At 51.5% G+C, this 16,821-nt stretch overlaps 1 protein-coding gene across 3 annotated transcripts in view; it reads left to right on the top strand.

Moving 5' to 3' along the window:
* Positions 1–16,821, top strand: part of KLHL29 (kelch like family member 29) — a 310,478-nt gene that overhangs the window by 92,578 nt on the left and 201,079 nt on the right. The gene's annotated exons all lie outside the window — the stretch shown is intronic.

The raw sequence follows: 16,821 nt of genomic DNA, 5'->3' as shown, positions 1-16,821 counted from the left end.
CCTGAGTCCTTCAGCCCCTCTGCTTCCTTTCTATCATGGAACCCTCTCACCTGGCACCTGGATCTTGTCTTGTCTGCCCTGGGAGACAGCTGAGGACAGGGGCTGTGTATCAGTCACTGGGACCCTCCCCAAAGCCTAGTACAAAGGCGGCTCTTGTGTGTTTGCAGGATGATGAGCATGTGTGTTTCACTCAGAAGTATCTCAGTTAACCTAGCTCACCTGTGTGCTCAAGGGCTGGCCACAGCTCACAGCGCCTACCTTAGGGGAGTGTGAGCAGTGCACCGACCCTGTCCTTCCAGGGCTGCTGTCCCCTGGGGATACCATACACCCCAGGCCAGAGCTCTCCTTCCCTCTGTTCTGGGCACAGTCCACACTCCACAGTCCAGGAGGAAATAGGCCTCCCTGCACCCAGCTGGGACCCAGGGTGTCAATATGCTCAATTTCACATTCAAGCCACCGTTAGGAAGGTGTGTCCCATATCCAGAGGGGCCCCACAGCATTACATTCATACATTTGGGAAACGTTTCTAGTAGGCAACCATCAAGAGCACAGATGGTGGACCCAGACCGCCTGGTCCTAATCCCAGCCCTGCCCCTTACCCGTGTGACCTCCATCACGTTATTGAATCTCCCTATGTGTGCTTCAGTGTCTTCATCTGAAAACCAGCAATTATAATAATACCTATGTCCTCTGATGGTTGTAAGGATTAAATGAGTTAACGTAACACAGCACCTAGAATAGTGCCTAAAACACAGTCCTCTACAAAGGTTTGCTATTATTATTCTCAGGGGCTAGGACTCCAACTGACTCATGGACTTAATTCAAACTCTCTTCAGGACCAAATGCACTTTCAAGGAAGATATTGGTGTACCCACCCCCCCACCCCCCACTGTCCTCTACCCATCAGTCAGCCTGTGCAGCTTTTCATTGCTAAAAGCACTCAGTCAGCGGGGGACCTCTGCTCCCAGGGAAGTGGCCCTCCCCAGTCCGTGGGGATCCCAAGCAGCCACAGAGCTGCATCCTGGTTCTCTGTAGACCCTGGAGCATCCTGGAGCCCCTCTTTGGGGGCGGGGAGAGTCTCTCAGCACCCATCAGAGCCCTATTTTATTCCCCACGCCCCATACCCGTGACCTCCTGAAGGGGACCTAAACTCGTGCTTGGCCCACAACTGCCCCAGCAGCCCACACCCACACAGTGGAGAAATGACCCCCAGAGACACGGGGCTTGACCCACCCAGGGCTGCCCCTGGCTGGCTCTGGGACCTGGAAGCATGTCCCCATGCCTCTTTGGATCAGTTTCTTTATCTGTATCACGAGGGGTTGGAGTTGTGATTGATCCCCAAGGGCCAGTCAGGCTCTGTCCCTAGGAATGACACTCTGGATGTGGCCGCATGGGGGCTTCTGGGACGCCATCACAATTAGCGTTGTGGCTTCAGAAGGTATGTCAGCGCGTCCTTGGGGCATCTGTCATTAACAATTATGAAGTCATTATCTGGTAAATAATTCATAACCCGGGAGATGGGAAGAGCCGCCAATAAACAAGAATCCACTTAGAAGGAGGCTTGGCAAGGGCTGGGACAGCCACGGTGCTGGTGTGGCTCCATCTGTGCCTCTGGGGTCCGCGCCGCCCGGACTTAGCGCCTCTCTACAGCCCTCCCTCCCACCCCCGACCTGAGGCGTCACCCTTCCTCCGGGCTCAGGCAGAATTTAGTGCCTGCTGGAGTAACAACAGGTATCGAGTGATGACCAGGTGCCAAGGACTACGCTGAATGACTGCCGCGCACTTTCTCCCTGAATCCCCCCGAGAGCCCTGTGCCTGTGGCTACTGTCATCATCCCCCTGTGCAGAGCCACACACTGAGGTTCAGAGAAGTGAACATCTTACCTGGGGTCTGAGCCAAGATCAGAAAGGAGGGGGCACCTGGGTGGCTCAGTTGGTTGAGTGTTTGACTTTGGCTCAGGTCATGATCTCACAGTTCATGGGTTCAAGCCCCATATCAGGTGCTGCAATGACTGGGTGGAGCCTGCTTGAGATTCTCTCTCTCTCTCTCTCTCTCTCTCTCTCTCTCTCTCTCTCTCCCCCTCCCTCCCTCACTCTCTGCCCTTCCTTCACTTGTGCTCTCTCTCAAAAATAAATAAATAAACTTAAAAAAAAAAAGAAAAGGAAAGAAAGAAAGCACTGGACTGGGATTCAGGTCAGTTTGATGTGAGAGCTCTCCCCCTTAGCCAGTGTGTCCACTCCCCCCTGCTATGACTTGTGACCTCTCATCACTTTACTCACCTTAATCTCCGTGTGACCTGTTCCCTCCCAGCGGCACTGGGAGTCCCAGAGGCCTGTGTTTGCTCTCTAGTCCTCCACACCAAGGATAAGGCCAAGGAAGTGTTCCCTAGAGCCTGCAGACCACAGCCTCGCTGGGCTGGCTGGCTAGTTCAGACTTGGCAGTGGAAGGGGAGCACGAAGGGATGTCTTCAGGACCCTATATCTGAATTTCCCATCTTCTCCTAGGTCTGGTGCACTTTTCATTTTCCAGAAGACATTACAGCCTTCTGGCCACACTCCCACTGGGAGTTCTATCCTGTGAAAGGAGCTCTTTGCCCAGATGGAGTGAACCCCAGGCCACGTGGGTTGGTCTTGAGGACTGGGTTAGCTCTTCAGGACTTAGCCTCTCCTGTCTATACTCTGACCCCACCAGCAAGGCCAGCAGCCAGCCCTGTGCCTGCAGGACCATTTCAAAGATCTGCCCAGAGGCTCACCAGCCAGGGAAAGACTCTGGGGTTGTCTCTCTTACTGCTGAGAGTCTCCATTCCGTTCTTGGCTTCTTCTATGTAGAGGTCTATCAGCAGCACCCATACAGTCAGCTCCCCTAAGGCCTGGAGTCATGAAAGGTCTTAATTACACTTCTCAGACAACCAGGGCTCCCTTGAGTTGGGAGTGTCAAGGAACAGGGTGGGGTTGCTGGATGCTAGGCCCTGTAATTGTTACACATCTGGAATGTTGCACAAACCGCTATGGCCAAGCCGTGTGGTAGAGGAAGCCACAGTGGTTCCCAGGCATGCAAATTTCTCAATAACTGTGGTCACCAGCCTAAGGAGAGGCCCCTTTTAGCCTTTTAACCTCTCCTACTGTTGACAACAGGATGGTCAAGACTGGAAGACACAAAGGCCAGGAGGTGGGGTCACTTTGCTGCTGTGTCATAGAACAGCTTGAAGCAACCAGCACCCTTCCATCTTCTTTGACCAGAATTTCCTCATGGGAGGTGCCAGTCCTGCCCTACCGGCCAGGCCCCCACAATGACAGAAACACATCCCCTGGCCTCTTCCTCAATTCCTTTGCTTCCAGAAATGGGAAAGATTCCACCCAAGCGCATTTCTTGTCTTTGACCGAAGACTTCAGCATGTTGTTCATCAAGGGACTGAGTCTCACAGACTGAGGAGGGCAGATGAGGGTGGCACAGCCAGTGCCCTGGACACAGGGATGCCACCCCCATGAGTCCTCTCTCTGCCCCAGTCCCAATCAACACACAGATGCTGCGAACTGACCGAGCCTCTTCCATGGCCTTGGAGACAGCTCTTGGCAGACTGGAGGCGCGTCCCTGTTGGGGGATTACCAGAACAGAGGGCACTGACCAGGCGCCTCTGGGTGGGGAAGGGGTCATGACTCTCTCTCCTGGGAGGCCTGAGGGGGCAGGAGCTGTGCCAGGGCCCAGCCAGAGACAAGCAGGAGGCTTTCCATTCTGTTTTCACCTCACGCTGTTCAGGAAGGACTGAAAAGCTAACTTAAAGGGATATGTGTAAGAAGACAATGTAAATCCAAAGCAGGAGAGCCGCTGACAAGTGTAGGCGCAGGAAATGGCGCAGGGGCTGCTGCGTCCCTGAAACCACACCTAGAAAGTTCCATGCATCTGTTACAGGTGGGTCACAGATTTGCCTCCAGGCTTGACGGTGCTTCTGACCGAGGCCTCCCATTCGAATCGCCCAGGGCTTCTGGTGACTAATGTGACACCACCTACCGCTTCCTCCACCAAAAAAGAGGGGGACACAACCGCCTGTGTTCAGGGCCTTGTTCCTGGGGCTTGCACTTTCTGTCACTCTTGGCAGTTCCAACCTGAGACCCCGCCGTGCTGCTCCCAGGGGGGCTGGGGACGCTCCTGCTGCCAGGCCGCTCCTCAAGCCATTAGGACAGGATTTTCCGTGCCCGCCCCGTTGTGGAGAGATTGACAGAAAACAAAACTATCACTTAGGGAGGGAAGGAGGGGGAGTTTTCAGCCCTGGCAGGCAAAGGCGTGAGAGGAATCGGCTTTTGTCATGAGGCAGAGAGCGTGGCTTGTCCGTGAGCTACAATCCCGACAGCCCCCACGAAATGATGCTGTTACACGTGTGTTCACATGTAATAAGCCCCCCTGTTCCCATTCAGGAGGTGCTGGGGGCTGCTGAGTTATGTGCAGAGGAACCCACAGGGCCCACTGTCCTGTCCTCCTCTTGCTCTGAGCCCTGGGGACGAATCGACCCGACACTGAAGCCCGCGCTCCCAGAGGTCTCCAGGGAAGGAAATTCCATCAGCTCCCAGAGTCCCCATTCCGGTGGCTCCTGCAGGCTTTTCTTCTATCTGACCTAAATCTCCCTTGCTGCAATTTAAGCCCATTTTCCCTTGTTTTGTTTGGAGTGGAAATGGAGAACAGCTAGTCCCCAGCTGCCTCCGAAAGCCGGGTGAGTCACAGTCCCTCGTACCTCCTGCCACACTGAAGCATTCTCAGAAACCTGCCCCGTTGAATCCCTGCCCGCGGAGCCTCCGAGAGAACAGCTTTCACATTAATGCAGGAGATGAGGCTCGGGGGGGTCCCGCTGGCACAGCACTAGGGTGGCCCCTGGACCACTGAGAGGAATGCGGGAGATGGCATGTGAATGGATCTGCACCACACGGTGCTCCCTGCAAGGATGCGGTCTGGCCATCCAGACCGGGGGCGGGGCGGGGGGGGGGGGTCCCTGCAGGAGGTGACAACCCCGTGAAGTCCTGAGGCCGTGAAGTCCTGAGGCCGTGAAGTCCTGAGGCCGGGAGGACTCGGCTGGCAAAAAAGGAGGCATTTCAGGCAGATGTCAGGGGGATTGTCATTCACTCCAGGTCCCACGTTTGGGTTTTGAAAACTAGTTCTCTTCGTTATATCCTCCTTTACTCCAGAGCTTACGTGGAATCTGGGGTTCCACATCCTCACCCACTCGTTCTGTTTTTAGTGAGCGTCTGACTGCCGGGAAGCCGCCGTGGGCCTGGGGGGACACACAGCACATGTGTCCTGTGGGCCTTGCTAGCGGCCTGTTCATCTCCTGAGCCACTAGGTTTCTGTCTTCATTTTGTGTCTTTTTACCTTTTTACTTCTGGGAACAAAGAACCCCAACTTGTTTCTGCTAAACATGAGCTGTTTTGTGGGCTTTGGAAGCCAGTTCCTGGAAGAGTTGGGCTCATGGTAAATTAATTAATTAATTAATTAATTAATTTTAAAAATTGGATTGGAAAGTCTGAGTTTAAAAAAGCAACGACGCTGAGTGTCCCTGACGGCACACAGGCAGGGCACGGTGAATGCAAGAGAAGAATTTTTACTTTGCTTGGGCCCCTGGAATTCAAACCTTCCTACTCTGTGGGTTAAATGGAGAGAAACCGAAACCTTTTTCCCAAGCAGTTATCCAGCTGAAATACTGAGATGTGAGCAAGGTCATTTGACTTTTTTTTTCCATTGCTTGGCCAAAAGCCCTGTCCAAACTACTTGGCTTTAACATAAAGGAACCAAAAAAAAAAAAAAAAAAAAAAAAGGGGGGGGGAACACATTGATTGCATTTAAATAATGGAATTGCCATTAATATCTTCCATAAAAGATGATTGATTCTGACTTGGATTTATGGGAAGTTGGGGCTTGTAAAAGTAAACAGTCGTTCAATATTAATGATGGTTGATGCACCGCGCCCTGCCCCCCAGGGCTGGTTAAATGGATAGGCTCCCAGCGGCTGGGTCTGGAGGGCAGAGAGGGCAGCCCTGGGCCCAGTTACCCGCTGTGCCAGTCTAGGAAGCCAGCCTACCGACCCCTCCTTTCCTCCCATGAGATCCTAATTCGAAAATGACTGGGGAGACCAGCAGCTGTCACCTCTGCTCTGTGGAAGCCCACAGCCTCCAATAGGACTGAGCACCTCCGATGGCCTAGAGAGTCTCTCCCTCACCCTGCACACCTTGAGAGCTTCGGTGGGCTTGCTCTGAGCTCCTCTGCAGGTGGGTGGGTGTGTGAGTGGTGGCAGTCTCTAGCTTTGCTGCTCTCGTGGCCCAGAGCTCAACAGACTGGCCTTCAGTGCGGGGGGCTCGTGGGCTGCGGGTTTCAGAAGCAGTTTCTCTAGTGATTCTTTCCTTCTGCTCAGGAAAAGACAGAGGTGAGCCCTGGTCCCTCCAGGAAAGTGGAGGCAGGCCCTATGGCCCTTTCTCCTCAGGAAGGACCAGTGATTGAGGGTGATGGGGGACACCCATCTGGGCGCCCATGGCTGCCATGCCTGCCAGCGTCCCGCCCAGCTGGGCTATCAGCCCCGCTCCTGACCCTCCCACTCTCAGGTGGCTGCTTTCTTCATCCCCATCGGGCAGCTTGGAACCCTTATTACTGTCTCCAGGCCCTCTAAGCACTATTGATCCCCTGTCTCTCAGCTGTAAATGGGCAACTCCCAGACCCACCCCCAAGCTCTGTACCACATGGCCCCCTTCCACTCCCCAGGATGCCCCTCAGGGTCCACAAAACCTCACAGAATTTGTTAGCTCTCCTCCAGCCCACTCCTCGATTGGTGCTCCTCACCTCCAGGAATGGCCGCACCATCTACCCAGATCCCAAGTCAGAAATGTGAGAGCACCCCCTCCTCTGTCACCCTCCACCCCCACATCCCTGGCTCCTGGTTCTGCCTCCTCACCTCTCCCCCATCCTTCCCTCCATTCCCAGCGTTCTTGACCTGGCTCATCAGGCCTTCATCAGTTCTAACCCGAATGGCTTGCATGGTAGCCCTGCCCCATTTCTCTCCCTCACTCCCTCATCGCCCCTTTCCAGTTCCTGCATGTTGGCCCCAGGATCTTCTCCAGTGGGTGAGCCACACTGGAGTCAGTCCACCAGTCTCCATGGGGTAGAGTCCAGGCACCTGCCTCTGGAAACCCGCACCTCCTCCATGCTGAAAGCACCACCTGTGGTCACACTCTGGAACTTTATACCTCGGGGCCTTTCCTGTGTTGTTTCCTCCACCTAGAATGCCGTTGCCACCCCCACCCAGGCCTCCTTCCAAGGCAGAAGCAGCCATTCACATTCGTCTCTCCTAACATGCTGTCCACACCTTTAATGCAGGAAATGAAATGAACCTTTGAGGGCCGTCCATGTCAGACATGTTTGGAGCCGCCTGCTCTTCCTGCACCACCTTCTGGAAATGTCTGTCCCCACCCACAACCCCTGCTGCTGACAGCAGGTCATGCAAACCCCTCTTCCACCTTCAGCCTCATTTATTGGACTAGGTGCAGATTCCTGATTCCCAGGGTGCCCTTCCATTGGCTGGCAAGGTGGCACTGGTTGCTCCTGACTAAAACATTGGCTAGACCAGTAAGATCTGTCTTCTGGAGTGGGAACTGAGGGACCACCGGGGCCATGCGCTTTAGCCAAATGGAAGCACAGATGCCAGACAGAGCTTCCTCCAGGGCTCTGTCCATAGCAAAAGGTCCAGTCTCAAGGGCAGTGATTAGGACAGAAGGAGAAGGGAGATGAGGGAGAAGGTGAGCCGTGATCAAGAGAGCTTGCTCATCGTGGCTGCTCCCTGAAGCTCCTCTTGTTTCCGCCCCTCTGCTGGCTCCCCCGAAACCTCACCATTGCCTCACAACACCCCCCCGCTCCATGAGCTGGTGTGAGTAAGCCCTCTTTAGTGCAACCAGAACCCTAACTAGAATGATAACCTCGGAATGCCTCGCAAGGACAAATAGAGCCGAGAGGTGGGCCAAGCTTTCTCATCTCTGGCCCACTACCTCCTGCTCAGCACTGGCCACCACCATGCCCCCTCCCATTAGCCGTGATCACTGTCCCCTCCTCTCCCACTCCAGGCTCCTCGAAGACGGGGCTGTGCCTCCCCCCACTGCCCATCAGGTGCTGGGTGGGTACGACTGAGTTTCCATGCCACCCTTCTCTGTTAAGGTTATACAGCCTCTCCTTGTCTGCAACAATGCCAGCAGCCTAAGACGCAATGGGCAGTTGGAAGAAATGGTGTCTGAGGTCCTTTCCTGCTCTAAAATCCCACAACTGTGTCGTCATCCCCGCCCCACCTGCCGCACAGGAATGACAGAAAGTGGAACATGGCCCATGCTTGGCCCGTTTGCTCCATCCCGCTCTTGCAGATAGGGCTGCCTTTTCGCATGATCCCCCGGAGGCCCCCTCGCAGGGGCTCTTCCTCTCACTGCTCGTGGTTGAAGAGGGATTTGTGCCGTGGCCAGGCGGGCTGCAATTTTCAGGCATCCCTGATAGGAGCTTTGCCTAATGAGGATGCAATGCTTACACATATTTTCATTCTTTAAAAAAAAAATCGGCTATTAATTTGTCAGAATTATTCATATTTTACTGATGATATTTTCCATGTATCTAATCAGGGAGCTCATGAATAGAAATGAAACTATTTAAATACAGAGATGGTGTACAATGTAAGATCTTGTTTTCTCAAGCTGTTTCATAATGCAGTGCATACATTTATTTCTTCTAAAAACAGGTTTTTGCAACCATCGAAAAAAGTTTTTTTAATCTTTGATTAGATATGACTCTATTCAGATATGCTAAATCGGTCAGAGCGGCGTGTGTGTGTGTGTGTGTGTGTGTGTGTTTGCACACACGTGTGTGCCTGCCTGTGTGGTCACTCGAAGCATGTATTCTGGTCTTCTCCCTAGGGACGGGAGACTGTTTTTGGTGAGAAAAGTGGAGAACACATTTGGATCAAATCTTTTGGATGGAAGGATGACAAAGTAAAAGTACAAATTGAAATTGGACTGAATAATATTCAAGATAATTATTTGTACAGTGTAGCCTCTTAAACTGCTCAAAATTCCAGCAGCACTTACCTACATTGAAAGTGGCTTGGAATCATTAAACAAAGCCAGATATTAAATATACTATTGCTATCTCTCGAAACATTAGCAAGTAATGTAAAACACATGGCATCTACTCAATGGGAAATCTGAGAATACAAATTATAATAGTTGTCTTATAAGACCTCTGGGAAGCTTGAACTGAATTGCTTAATTCCATTAATAACAAACTATTACTCTAGCTATTAAAGCAACATAAGGTAATAGAGATCATGTCGAGAGATTGCACTGAGGCTCTTTCTTCACCTAGCACAAATTTATTCAGGGGCATTGATAGATTTTAATTGACTATGGCAACTGAATAGCAACAAAGGAAATTGAATGTCTTTTGAAAAGCTCCACATTTTGTAGAAGCAAATAGCAACACCAAAATGAGGGTTTGGGGGAGCCGGGAGAGGCAGGGAAGGACGTTGAGGAACGTCTGTACCAGCAGCTCCTCCACAGAAATGCTGTCCTGTAACCTGAACAAAAAGTTCCTTGGGAGCACGCACACCACAGGCCCAAGCATCGTTTCATACCCACGCAGCCCAAGTTGAAACGAAACTCATCCGGGCCGCTGTAAAGACATGTGCTTTGTCATGAATATCCATGGGGCGTGCTTCCAAGATATAGGACTGGAGGGACCTTTGTGCAGGCTGCTGAGTCTTCTCTGGAGAGTTCTGAGAACAGGGAGCCTCCTAATGGCTTATCGTGGCTTAGCGGTGGCATCAATGACTCCTCATCATGGTCCGGCAATGGTGTGGGTGACCAACCCCTCATCATGGCTCTGAACCTTGACGACCACTGAGGCCTCCCTCAGCTCCTGTCTGGTTCCAGATGGATTCTGGTGACCTGTCACCTACTTTTCTCTTCCACGTTTTGGTCCTCTACCCACTACTCATGGTCCCTCTGCCTCTTTTCACACCCTATCGGCATCAGGTGTCTGTCCTGCATCTCATATGGGCCTGGCTTTGTATGAAGTCAGCTTTTATACTATAGTCTGCTCAGGGCGCCTTAGAAAAATACCACAAACCAGGTGCTGAAACAATGGAAACTTTTGTTTCTCACAGTTGTGGAGGCCAGAAGACCCAGACCAGAGTCCAGTCAGGTTCTGGTGAGCACTCTTTTCTCGGCCTGCAGACGACCACCATTTTGCTGTGCCCTCACATGGCTGAGTATGAGGGAGAGAGGGGGCATTTTCTCTGCTGTCTCTTCATATACAAAGACTAATCCTATTGGATCTCATTTATGAACCTTAATACTTCCGTAAAGCCTCTGTTTCCAAGTATAGTCACACTGGGGGTTAGGGCTTTCACATAGGAATTTGGGAGAGACACAGTTCAGTCCATAGCAGTTTTGAAGTTCCCTTTTCATCGTGTTGGGCTAATCTCTCTTCTCCCCCACCTCCCCCCCACCCAGCCCCAAGTACCCAAGTGCTGCTTTAGCTCCTCTGTTTGAAGGGAAACTCATTTTTATTTTTATTATTTTAGAGAGAGAGAGAGAGAACGAGTGGGAGAGGGCCAGAGAGAGAGGGAGACACAGAATCTGAAGCAGGCCCCAGGCTCTGAGCTGTCAGCAAGAGCCTGACGTGGGGCTCAAACTCACAAACCGTGAGATCATGAGCTGAGCCGAAATCAGATGTTCAACCAACTGAGCCACCCAGGCGCCCCAGGGAAACTCATTTTTAAAGGAAACTCTACCCAGACGTGAGAGGATATGTGGTGGCAATTCGAGGAGGTGGTAAGGAGCCTGTGGGCACTACAGGAAAGCAGAGTCACAGGGCACCCTCCAGTCATGCTCATTGGGGGATTGGGCCTGGGTCGTTGCACTGCCTGGCCCAGAGCACATGATGATGCCGCAGGGGGTTGGGAGGTCGTGTCTTCTGATGTCTGAGCTTCCCACAGGTTTGGGGACAGGTCCTGAACATCGCCTCACTTCAGCCTGTAGGGTTACCTTCTTATTATTTTCTGCCCAGTGTGGCAGCGAGTGTAACGTTCAACTCTGTCGCGTCCACTAAGATCGGGGACACTCTCTCACACTGCCTGTCGGTCCCAGCTTCTCTCCACGACATCACAGAGGAGCTTTGGAGGGCTGGCCTGCAGCACACGGTAGCCCCTCTGTGTCCCGCCACCGCGAGGGCACCGGCCCTTCTCGAGTCTCGTCAGAGCCAGGCTCTGGGTGCGACGCCCAGGAAGGGGCTCTGGCTCACGGCGGTGGGTGCCTGCTCGAAGGCACTTGGGAGAATCTAATCCCACCGCGACTGCGGCACACGCATGTGTTTGAAAACCTCCTTGGCAGGCAGGACCTCCTAATTTTTTCCACTTCTTGTGATTAGCGTTGCAGACTAATCCTAGCACCAGACTCAACACCAGCTGTTCTCCCCCCGACTGCTTGTTTTTACTTAGAAGCCAAATCCTGGAGCTGCTGCTGCATCGGCTGGCCGCGCTCCTCCCTGCTGCCAGTCACCTGCCATATGACCCCAGGTGAGCTAGCTCTCAACCTGGCCGCCGCCCGTGTGCTTCACGCTGCCTGGGCGGCACTCCCCTGTCTCAGGGTGAGAGCCACACTCGGTGCCAGAGAGGCCTCCGGCTTACCTGCTAAGACGGTCTGACAGCAGCTGTTCCCAGAGCCAGACTGACCTTAGGATTTTGATTCTGCATTCCAAGACATCAGACATCCTTGGGTGCCATGTGCAATTTTTGGTGTAATGGGACCTATTCAAAACAATACCTGCAACATTTAGGTACATGATATCACCTGACAATAGAATGAACACACACGACCCCACCTCTGAACTTAAGAACTAGAATAGTGCCAGACTATTGAGATTACCTGGTTTGCTCAACTTTCTAACTCCCCTAACATTTAGAAAGAGGTCTGCAGAAAGACTCGGGCCTTGGGCCCTCTCTTCTGCCCCTCCCCACCTTGTGGCCACCTGGAGGACAAGGACCTCTGCCCGAGGGGTCCCCCGTTTGCAGTAACAGCACCCCCACCCTTCAGTGGGGCCCCGGCCAGGAAGCAAGTCCTCAGTGGCCTCCAGCCCGGCAGGTGGGCCAGAGCTATGATGTGGAGTCCAGGGAGGGCAACATGGCAAGAGCTCTCTCAGCTTTGTGAACTTCCCCATAGCATCCCCCTTTCCTCCAGTGACTTCCATGGCAGCACTTGGGGGAAGGTTATTTACAGCATGCAGACACAGGAGCTCAGACTTCTGCATCCTTAGATGCCATCAATTTGCATTTCTATGAGAGTTTCTCACATACCTGGAAGGCCCTAAAAACAAATCAGGGAGTGTGGCATATGGGACATTTGCCCTCCAAACACTCCAGCGTCAGGAAGAATTGTGATTGTCAGAAATATCATATTCCTGTCGAAAGCACATGAAATGAGCTCTGTAAATTGAGAAACATAAGTCACGGTTATATTTGTTCTGCTGCCATATAAGAATCACGAATGTCTCCTAGAACAGGAAACAAAACAAAACAAAACCATGAGCCCTTTCAGAATGACTTCATGTCCAGCCATAGCCACCTCTACCTGGCCGTGCTGTTTCTCTTGCTATAAAATTCCTGACTCCCTTCATCCTCGCAGGTTTTGGGCCAGTTGGTTTCTTTCTTGGCAACTGCGGTTTAGTGAAAACAGGATTAAAGTAAATCACTCTTTTCTCCTCTTTGGCAGCCTCTCCATGGTTTTCCTTCTCCAGCGGCCACCGGCTGTTCTGTTCTCCTTTTCTCTTTTCTCTGCATTCCTCCTTCCCTCACTTGGTTCCGAATTCCTGAATGTGAGGATCACACAGGGAGCCGATGGTTTCCTCGAGTAGAGCGGTGCTCAGCATCCAAGGCAGTGCACCTGCCCCCCATATCCTATCCCCACTCCTAAAAACATTTGAGTTATACGCGCCTGTGTGGGGACAGTGAGACAGTGACCCAACCAGAGTGAGCAGAGGTGGCAGAAATAGAATTCTCCTCTGCCTCGAGAGATCGGGCCAGGTGCAAGGTATTAGAGAGGTCTCAGAGAAGGGGAACAAATGGCTGGAGGAATCGGGGAAGGTTTGTTAGCCCCCAAGCATCTTTCCACTAGTTCATAAAGCAACATAGGCTTGAGATCTATGGAGAAGTGCGAAAATGCCAGCTGTGGAGAGAGAAGGCTGGCCTGGTACTGGTGTGTGTCCATGTGTCGTGAGGAGGGCACGAAGCTGGGAGCCCGACTACGGTCAGGAGTGAGGGCCTGGGGCTGTGTCCTGCTCTGAAGTCAAGTCTGCGTTAGGTTAGCACTGAGTAGAAAATATCCAGGGGATGGCAGTTGGTCTAAGGACTATAGGAATGGTTGACTCAGGATTGCAAGCCAGAATCCTAGGATGTAATATACTGGCAATAAACGCAAGATTCTGTGAGCTCTCAGACTCCAATACTGCCATGATAGTTTTGTTTGTGTGTGTGTGTTTCTTTGAACACTTGGAAAGCAAGCAAGGATTCCCCTGACAATCAGGAAGTCTGGATTTGGGCAGCAGTAAATCTCCTTTCTCTGAAATCCTGGTGTACACTCCATTCTTGCATCTCTACCTTGGCCTCAGTGCCAAATGGGCTGGGGCTGGAGTGCCGACAAGGTGCCTTGACATCCGAGTGAATGTGGCAAGTCAAAGCAAATGCCGAGCCAGGTAGGGAGCTCCAGGCCTCTGGGTGGAGAGAAGCCCCTCTGGCTGGATTCGGAAAGCATCGAGTGGAAGGAGAATTTGGTCCTGATCTAACATCCAAATCAACACCCAACCACACCATTGCTTTCCTGGCACCTCCATTAGGAGATTCGGGAAAAGTCAGGAACTTTCTAGAATAATACTGTCTGCAGCCGAGAACTTTCTGCAGGCACGGAGATATTCCACACTGTATTGTCTAGTGCTACTGAGCACTTCGAATGTGGCTGGTGTGACTGGGGAACTGAAGTTTTAATTCTGTTCAAGTTAAGTTAATTTCAGTTGAAATAGCCACATGGGTTAGAGGCCACAGTACTATTAGCAGCATGACTCTGAAAGACCCAGAGCAGAGCCCAGGCGAGGCTGCCCCAAGCCTCCCAAGACTCCAGAAGATCTTGTCCCTTTCTAAGCCTCAAAGTGGCTGAGCATACAGAGCTCTCAGACAGAAGTTATCCTGAAAATCAGAATGGGCTGGACGCTTATGGAGGTGCCAGCCACCAGGCACGTTCCCTCAGTAGTCAGAAGAACTGTGCTAGGCATAGGAAAAGATCCTCCAGTTTCCCCCAAAGCCTTTTTCCCTCTTGCTGCACAAAGTTTCCTCTGCTCAGGCTGTCTGAGGAAATGGTTTTTCAAGGCTTTGTTGTTATTACTTTTTTTTCTTTGGCATATTCCCTGAAGCTATACCTGGGTTCCCACATTCCATTTGATTTCTGGCTGTTCCAATTCACTCCTGGCCAGGGTGGTGGGGTTTTCCACAGACCGGTTTAGAGCTGCCCCCCATGTATCTCTTCCTTGGGGTGTTTGGAGAGGAGATCAAGGGCTGGTCACCACCACTGGCAGGAAATGGTCAGGTGGGGGCCATTTGGTGGCCATTGCACTGAGAATGCCTGTCTTCTTTGCATGTAAGTGAGGAATGTCTAGAGAGATACTTATTTTCTTGCTCCAGATCTGCCAAGTCCAAGCAGTGGCTAGATTTGGGGTGCTTTGGTGAAGTGTCCTGGCTCTGGAGTTACTAGTGGAGAAGTCAGAATCCCTGCCTGCTTACAACAGTCTGACTTCCCAGAGCAGGCACGGATGCTAGGGAGGAAGGGGCCAGTCAGAACCCAGGATGAGGAGAAACCTTTGGAAAGCTGGAAGCAGCATCTGGTCTGCCCCTCCCCCCATCAGCCTCCCAGGTTGTAAATCCTGCAGGGAAGGGAGGTCGAGGAGGACAGCGCTTGGAGATCCAGAATCTCCCAGACCCGCGTGTAGACTCGGGAAATAATAGAAGGTGAGGGAAATGGCTCAAGAGTCTGTGTTTATGGCACATCTTTTCTCCCTGGGCTGCTTGGGATTCTAAAACCTTAATCTTGGGCTTCATTTTCTAGAGATAGAACACTTGTCCACTGGCTGAGAAAGGTAGAAACAGATGAGTAGGGGGGCGATGGCCTTTCCTAGGGTAGAAGGCTTAATGGTTGATTTAAGAGCATTGGCTTTGGGTTCAGTTAGCATTGTAAGAATAATTAATTTATATGGGAACTCTCTTTAAACCCACGGATATGCACGGGTGCCACCTGTCCACCAGCAAGGGAACAGTGAATGTTATCATCTCTGCCCTAAAGGAGAGACTCTTCCCAGTGTGGTCTGGGTGGAGGAACAAGCTGTTCGGACAGTGTTAGCAAGGAAGAATGCCGGGTGGTGCAGTCATGCCAGACAGAGAGTCCAGGAAGGCTTTGTGGAAGCGGGAGAAACTGGAGCTGGGGCTCTACGTGAGTAGCAGACTTGAGATATCCGAAAAGAGTCAGAGGGCTCTTCAATAATGGAGGCAGGAAAAAGAAACAGGTAAGAGATGGGAAGCCATGGAGAAAGTTTCATTATAATGAAACTCCGGTCATTGGAGTATATGCTTGCGATGTTTAAACCTTATGAATTGGCAGACCATCTACGATCATTTGTCAGATGCTGGTTTGTGGTTCTAGAGACCCCCCTGACCATCACCCACCGCCCCCCAGGCCAGAAAGGTGGAGAAATAGACAAGATTCTGATGGCGGTGACATGATTTGTATGTGATGGCCAATCAACTGTGACTCTGAAGCCACTTTTAACGCATTTTTCCCTGATTTAAAACAGTTTTGGAAGTTGATTTCTAGGTTTATAAAAAACCCCGTCTATTTTGAGTTTGGAAACATAATTAATTATTTCCTAGAAAAGAGTTTTAAAACCTGATTACTTTCCCCAACTCCACATCTCCTTGAGGCTATTTAAAAAAAAAAAAATCAGATTTCAAATCACGCACATGGAGAGAGTAGCTTTTTCGAGTTCAGTTGACGAGGTTGCACTTTGACATGCTTTTCAAGATTTGAATATTTTATAAATCATGATTATGCTACTGTTTAATGAGAACAAAAGTGGAAATAGCATCTGCTTGTCTGCCGCAGAGCCTCTCCCGGCCTGTGTGTGCTGTCTGGAAAAGTTGTGGCCCAGTCTGGAGAGCTGATGAGTGTCTTGATTAGCTGAAATTGCTTCCTGCGGTAGTTCGGGGGCGTCAGTGCTGTGATGAACTGGGTCATTTCAGGGATCCGGGACGCGGGAGCTGCTCTGAGACATGGAGTAGCTGACAGTCTAGCTCAAGTCAGAAACCCACAGCATGGACACATGGGCCGGCTTCCCCTCCAGTCGAGACTGGGACCTTGAGGGTACATGCTTTGCTAGACGGTGAGCTTCTCTGGGGCAGGGGTAGCGGCCGATACAGGTTGAAATGAATCTAACTGGGATTCAGGGTCGTGACTACTGTTTATGGGGCAAGAGCGGATACAGACACAGGCAGATTCACTGAGGGTGGGGAATGGAGATAGGGCAAGACAGCAGCGTGGGCGTGGAAGGGAGCCTAATTCCACTATCATTCAGCCCAATCATCGGTGTTCAGGTTGAAGAAACTAAGTCAGCCAAAGCTTAAATATGGTGCTCTTTGTTTTCTGAGTTTTTGAACGTTGAGACATGTTAGTTTTCTTTCAAAATAGTGAAACTAAAAATGTTTTTGATTTTTAAACTGTTGCC

Source organism: Prionailurus bengalensis, chromosome A3 (assembly GCF_016509475.1).
Source record: "Prionailurus bengalensis isolate Pbe53 chromosome A3, Fcat_Pben_1.1_paternal_pri, whole genome shotgun sequence".
NCBI classification, from domain to species: Eukaryota; Metazoa; Chordata; class Mammalia; order Carnivora; family Felidae; genus Prionailurus; species Prionailurus bengalensis.
The sequence above is the reverse complement of the archived record's forward strand: the minus strand, read 5'-3'. Positions and strand labels throughout refer to the sequence as shown.